The sequence below is a fragment of the Mustela lutreola genome, chromosome 12, assembly GCF_030435805.1.
Source record: "Mustela lutreola isolate mMusLut2 chromosome 12, mMusLut2.pri, whole genome shotgun sequence".
Lineage (NCBI taxonomy): Eukaryota > Metazoa > Chordata > Mammalia > Carnivora > Mustelidae > Mustela > Mustela lutreola.
Window position 1 is genome coordinate 70,741,522 of NC_081301.1, and position 7,601 is coordinate 70,749,122.

General features: G+C 39.6%; 1 non-coding gene across 1 annotated transcript; it reads left to right on the top strand.

The window, feature by feature from the left end:
• The first annotated feature begins 338 nt into the window (after positions 1-338).
• On the top strand, positions 339-442 carry LOC131813307 (U6 spliceosomal RNA). Its single transcript, XR_009346730.1, has one exon. It is a non-coding gene; the product is annotated as a U6 spliceosomal RNA (small nuclear RNA).
• The last annotated feature ends 7,159 nt before the right edge of the window (positions 443-7,601 follow it).

A 7,601-nucleotide genomic window follows, 5' to 3' on the forward strand; every position in this document is an offset into this window, starting at 1 on the left:
ATAAAGACGCCTCCCCTAGCTCTGCTGGCCAACACTGATCCGTTTGTCTAAAACTACGTTCACTTGGCTGCTTACATATCTCCTGCTTTATCTCCTAGAGTTCCTACGTCCCATGACACCTCTCTAGGGAGGAACTTGCTGCCTTTGCCTCATCTGTCCGAGCCCTCTCCATAGTGCCTAACAGAGGTGAGAGCTCAGGGGGTCCTTGAAGGGCGCTTGCTGAGTCTCAGAGGCTGGAATCTCCCGACACTGATCGGGCAGCACTGGGAGCCGCTGGGGCGAAGGCAATCTAGAGAAGGAGTTCAAGTTCAAATGATGTTTTAAAAAGCAGGACTAGGGTGTTCGCATCAGCAGCACAGACACTAAAATTGGAGCAATACAGACATTAGCATGGCCCCTGTACAAGAATGACAGGCAATCCCATGAAGCGTCCCATATTTTTATAAATAAATAAATATATATATAAGCAAGCAGTCCTAGCGAAACAGGACTGCCCTTTATTGGCACGCATCAGGTTTGCAAATCCTGGCCTCCAGGTGATTAGCAAGCAATGTCCAGTCCCCTACACTGGGAAAGCCAATCCGCTTTCCCAGTGGGAAGGAATGGAACAGCAGAGAAGCACTACTTGCTTCATTCTGGACTTCTCCCCTTGACCCAGGCTAGTTTCTGGACAGAGGGGCACCCCAGGAAGCCACATTCAGACTGTGTAAAGGCAGCCTGCTGTAAAAGGGTCCTTATTCTCAGGGAACTAGTGTCTTCTGGGTGTCGCCCTGACCCTAAGCCCAACTCTCTTTCCTTTCTGGAATCTATGACAGGTCTCTGCTTGGACAGTTTGCCTGGAAGCTACAGGGATAGATGGTAGAAGGCAGGTGGGCCAAGGGTGGAAGTCAGCGGACTCTGTCTCTCCGTGCAGTACTGTTTGGGTGCAGAAACCAGCCTGTGCTTCTTTCCTAAAAATTTGGGATGGGGATGTGAGAGACCTAGGTTGATGGCTAGTGGAAGAAGATGGCTGAAATATCCTTCTTCTGAGAAAAGGCTAAATATGAAGTCAGACCCCCAAAGATGTGGGAGAATGGAAGTCTGTTTTTGATGAGAACAGGGAATGAAAGATAATTGAAAGATGAAGGCAAATATCATCCAGTTTGCTTTTTTGAAGATACTCATCTAAAAAAATAAGATCATGTGGAGATGAAATGACATGTCTGACTGCTGCTAATAGCAGCCCTTTGGGGGCCAGGAGATGTGGAGGAAAATGTATTCAAAAAGAGATTTCTCTCCGAAAGCCATGACTCACCTCCCTGCTGCCAAAGTCACGGAGAGCTGCAGCTTTGCTGCTGTGAAACTGTTTACATCCAAGAAGACACAGGGACACAAGGTCATGGGAGGTAAGCAAGCCTGGAGACCTCAAAGTCGAAAGACAATAAACACAGGAACTTCCAGGGCTTTTAAAGGAGCTTCGTCAGGCCAAACAAATTCCCACTTCAGATGGGGATTCACAGCCTCTTGTAGCAGATGGGAATAGGAGCAGAGCAAGGGTTGGTTCAAACTGAAGTACTGATAAGTTTTATCAGGACCAAAAACAGGCCACAGAGAGTTAAGCCCTGGAACGGTTTTTCAAACATGTCTGGACTAGAATGAAAACTCAACTGGCATGGAGCAGAGGAATTAAATTCAGGAGCAAGTTTCCAAGGAGACCCATAAGAACCCAGTTAGAGGAAAACGTCTTCCAGAAAATTCATAAAATGTAATGAGTCGCCACCGAAGCAATGGAAAGCACATTCAGTGCAATGACGGGGAGTGGATGGAGGCCTGATGCAGAAGAGACTCAGCTATGACCCGAATAGGTATTTCGTCAGCAAATATTTGGGTGTATTTAATTGAAATGCATTTATAGCAAGTCAACTCCTACCAAAAAAAAATGTCAAATATTCTTCCTGTAATTAATATGGAATTTGGTCCTCAATTTGACCATGCACATTAAGCAGTCTGAATAAATTTAGTTGGGACTTGGCACCCATTTGAAGCAGTATCTGCTAAGAAAAGAATGCTTTTAAGTCTCCTGGAACTCTGAGAAAAGGTACAGAATTCTTGGTTTCATGGAAGCCTGGTGTGCCTGTCCGCAGCAACACATCCCACTTCTTCCTTCTCTCTCACCCTTCGCCGCTAAAGGTCTTCGGACCTCACAAAAGCAAATCCGACCCACTTCTTTCTTACTGAGAATCACAGCAACTTTTCTTTGAAATTTAAGTTTAACGAAAATGGAAAAGTCTATTTTTAATCAGAGAAAAACCTTAAGCTGAGTGAAAATTTCTTCACAGATCCTATAGAATGTAGACTAGAACCATGTTTGAGGTGATCATTAATTTTATGGAAGTGATATACACCAGAATAAACTTCCATCCCACTTTATAATCAATCAGTTAATCAAGTCTGAGGGGAGTAGGAGTGCCATGCATTCTCTGTCATGTGCTGCATGAGGTTACAGAGAACAGAGTGTCACTGTGTAGTAATTGAATGTTCAGGGCTAGATTCAAGTAGTTTTAAGCACAGAATTGAAATGATCAGGTAGAGAAAAGGAAATGCAAAATTACTTAACCGACTACTTCATGATAAGAAAATATCCAGTACCCGTTCCAGTGTCCTCATTTGGTGCTATCTCTTTAAAAACGTGGCGAATAGGGGTGCCAGGGTGGCTCAGTGGATTAAGTCTCTGCCTTCAGCTCAGGTCATGGTCCCAGGGTCCTGGGATTGAGCCCCACATGGGGCTCTCTGCTCAGTGGGAGCCTGTTTCCCCTTCTCTCTCTCTGTCTGCTTCTCTGCCTACTTGTGATTTCTGTCTGTCAAATAAATAAATAAAATCTTAAAAAAAAAAAAAACGTGGTGAATAACATCTTTGAGAAAATCTTTAAACTTAACAAACATTTCTAAAAATATGTGTGCAACCACAGAAAATACCAGAAAACAAAACTTATCTATAGTTTTTGCACATTCATTTTATGTATTTTCCTGAAATCACCATGCATCAATATTTTTCAAAATTCCTTTCTAATATTCTTTGAAAAAGTAGTAATTCTTTTCTTGAAAAAAAAAAAAAGTAATTCTAATTTATTACACTTTGAAACAACTTTCTTCACCCAGTTTCAACTGGATTCCAAAGCCTATTTCACATACTGGATCAAAAGTTTTCTTGTACAAGATCATTTCTATTAGACTAGAGTTTATCATTTATAAGTTATTTTTTTAAAAAATCAAACTTTGAAATTTAACCACCTTACTTGTTGTTGTCAAGACTATTCCCATGAACGTGGTTCTGAAAATTAACATTTGCCAGTGTTTCTTTAATGCCAAAAATCATAAAAGGTGTACTGATAAAGAATGTACCTACCACATAGATAGTACCTGATAACATATTTTAATAAAAATTAATTCATGTAAATAATGAAAAATTCAAGCTGTACAGAAAGTTATACAATGAAAGTAATATTCTACTTCCTCATGTCACCCAGGTTATTAGTCATTTCTTAGAGTTCTTCTAGAAAACATTTTTTCTCCCATGTCAAAATATGCACGTACATATATATATATATATGTATATATATATATACATACACACACACACAAACACATGCACACACAAATTTTTATGGGGAGATCAAGCAATCACTACCTGAAGTGCCTCACTTGGCTCGTTTTCACATAATAAGATGTCTTGCAGAGCTTCCCATGTTAGCACAAATAGACCACCTCTTTCCATTTAGCAGTGGCATAGCATCCAATTTTGCTGAGTTTTATATATATCCAATACAGTCTACAATGTATTTCAGTAGCCCTTTTGTTAACTGGCATTTAAGCAGTTTCCAAGTTTTTCTGATTTTAAAAAATGCTGACTGGAGCACCTGGGTGGCTCAGTGGGTTAAAGCCTCTGTCTCAGATCATGGTCCCAGGGTCCTGGGATCGAGCCCCACATCGGGCTCTCTGCTCAGCGGGGAGCCTGCTTCCTCCTCTCTCTGGCTGCCTCTCTGCCTATTTGTAATCTCTGTCTGTCAAATAAACAAATAAAAATCTTTTAAAAAAATGCTGACTGAAGATCCTCTTACAGCTTGGCTTTAAAAAAGGGTATCTTAGTAGATTAAATTCCAGAAGTGGAATTTTTTTAAGAAGAAGTTCTCTTTTTCAATCTATTCTAACTTTTAATATTGCCTACAATTTAAAAGGGCAAAGCTTTTTTATTTTGCTTAGGTTAGGAAGAAACAAAATGGAAAATATCAATGACACCGAATGCATAGGTCCAGCTGCCTTGATTCATTTCAACTTCAAACTGGGAGGCCCTTCTCTTGAAGAGTTGTTTAAAATGGGGTCCTTAACAATGTTTTTCTCACTCCAGGATCATACAAATGAGCTATCTGGTGAGTAGCATATCCTGTTTAGCACGCCGTGAAGAGAGTTCCATAAATGGCCATCTGAAAGTCACTGGTACCTGATCAGATCTTTGTGATTAAGTCACACTGAAGGCAACAGCTTATCTGGTCTCTTGGGTAAGATTTATGGGCCTGGGCCTCAACCGGAGTCACCAAGGAGATTTCTCTGTATAAAGTAACTGCCCCCCCATATATCATCTAAGTGGTCCCCAAGCTGTATGTAATTTTACAAGACCTAGATGTTGTAAAGGAGAAGCCAATTTTAAAATCTTGCTTTCATTAAGTGCAGAATGTTCATCCTACTGGGAAAAACTCAACTCCTTTTGCCAGTATTAGCAGCCAGACCAAACCTTCTGTATATCAGCACCATATGACAGGTTCGAATTATGCCTAAGTCACTGGGGTTGGCAGATTAAACGGGACTGTGTCCTTAAAAAGAACAAAATTGCTGATGTAAGTCTCAATATAGAAGTTTCATTTTAGGAAAAAGAGAAACTTTTCTGGGTGAGGCTAGATTTGCTCCATAAATCAGGCCAGGCAAATCCCCACAAGGCCCAGCCCTTGGGTGTTTCTAAGAAGAGCAGACCACTGATGCCTCCTTACCCAATCCCAGCCTGTTTGTGAGCTCTACTGGGCTCCCCTAGGTGATTGGCCTTAGGACGTTTCTGGGAGTTTGAGAAAACCAATATTCTATAAGTTTCTTTAATTTAGTTGTGGATAAGAACGATTCTTCTATGGGTTTTCTGTACTCTTAGAAAATGATTAGTCAGAATTTGGGTGGATAGAAAAGCAGACAAAAGAGGGGTCAATGATATATTTCTGTCCCTAAGAAATTCCCGCTGAAAATTAGATATTGATCTCAAATGGCAAACAGGAATAAAAAAATATGGCAAATGGAAAATTGCCAACATACATAGGTCAGAACTGAACTGCCTTGATTAGGCATGCTGTTCCATTTATTCATTAATCCTTTTAACAAATATTTTGAGCACCTTTGCACTGCATTCTGCACTCTATGTATATATATATAAAAATTATATACCATAGATAGTCCAATTAATACTTTGAGCTTAAAATGGTTTCTATCACAACTCCTGCAGTACAACAGTGGGCTGGACTAACAGAGCAAGAACAGGGACAAAGACATACCAGATAAATGTAAGAAAAAGAAAAAAAAACTGTTTTTTTAAAATATAACATAAAATGAATATTTATAGAAGCTTACAAAATAACTGCTTTTTTAGAATGAAAGAATATATATTTTTCAAAATCCAAGAAACATTCATAAAACTAATCACGTACCAGGCACATATATCTCAATAAATGTAAAAACATATTTTTTTAAAATGCAAATCACACTCCCTGATCATAATGCAGGGGGAGGGGGCAGGGGAATTAATGAAAAATTAAAAAAAAATACAAAAAAACACAGGAGACACGAACAGACACTTCTCCAATGAAGACATACAAATGACTAAGAGACACATGAAAAAATGTTCATCATCATTAGCCATCAGGGAGATTGAAATCAAAACCACATTGAGATACACCTTAACACCAGTTAGAATGGCAAAAATTAACAAGACAGTAAACAACGTGTGTTGGAGAGGATGTGGAAAAAGGGGAACCCTCTTACACTGTTGGTGGGAACGCAAGTTGGGGCAGCCACTTTGGAAAACAGTGTGGAGATTCCTCAAAAGATTAAAATAGAGCTACCCTATAACCCAGTAAGTACTGGGTATTTACCCCAAAGATACAGATGAAGTGAAAAAAAGGGCCATCTGTATCCCAACGTTCATAGCAGCAATGTCCACAATCACCAAACTGTGGAAAGAGCCAAGATGCCCTTCAACAGATGAATGGATAAAGAAGATGTGGTCCATATATACAGTAGAATATTACTCAGACATCAGAAAGGACAAATACCCAACTTTTGCCCCAACATGGATGGGACTGGAGGAGATTATGCTGAGTGAAATAAGTCAAGAAGAGAATGTCAATTTTCATATGATTTCACTTACTACTGGAACATAAGGAATAACATGGAGGACATTAGGAGAAGGAAGGGAAAAATGAAGGGGGGATATCAAAGGGGGAGAGGAACCATGAGAGACTGTGGACTCCAAGAAACAAACTGAAGTTTTAGAGGGGAGGGGGGTGAGGGGATGGGTTGGTCTGGTGATAGGTATTAAGGAGGGCGCGTATTGCATGGAGCACTGGGTGTTAAATGAAACAATGAATCTTGGGACACTACACCAAAAACTAATGATGTACTGTATGGTGACTAACATAACATAATAAAAATAAATAGATGATAGATAGATAGATAGATAGATAGATAAAGGAGCCAGAGACCATAGGTCCTGTGAACCTCTGTACCAAACCATACCTGAAAATAATTTAACTTTGGACTTTTTGGTTATTTCCACCAGAACTCCTACTCCACCTTCCTAAAATTGAACTTTCTGACACTTGCAACAAAAATATTCTAATACTAACATCTGGAAATTCTATATTCACTCTAATTATAAATCAAATATGACTAAATAATAAAGATATTTGCAAACCAAGTTTAGCTCTCATATGGCTTTTCTCAGGATGAAAAATACTAGAATCTGAGACATAGGCAATTGAACCCAGGAGAATGAGAAAAAGGGAGGAAGTTCCAGAAGGCAGCTGTGCCACAAACATAGAAGAATGATCAGTGCGGGAGAGCTAGGTGTCCAGGGATGAGGGATCTTGGAAAAGAAGATTTCATGTATTTAATAGTATTCTTTGGAGAATGGGGGAGGGGATTAAAGATGCAAGAAAGCCAACAATGGCAGGATAAATGACCAGTTAGAAGCTCCAGGAAGACCAAGAAAGGGAAATATAAACACAGAGCATTACTTGGATCTGCAGTGAACAGTACTTACATGGTCATAATACCATAAGCACTTTATGGAGTTTCAGCTTTTAGAATCAAAGTATTGGCATAGCACCAGGGATTTACCATTTCATAGCAGACTCTAAATAATAAATGACATTCGCCTAGACAATGTGGAATTTTCAAGTACAGACCACAGAACGTGGGAAGTAGAAGGGGGGAAATGAGAGAAGAGGGGAAAACTATTAGCCCAATATCCTTATCTTAGTAACTGACAAAAAAGGATCAAAATGTGTAAGAATAGTATTCAAAGTTAC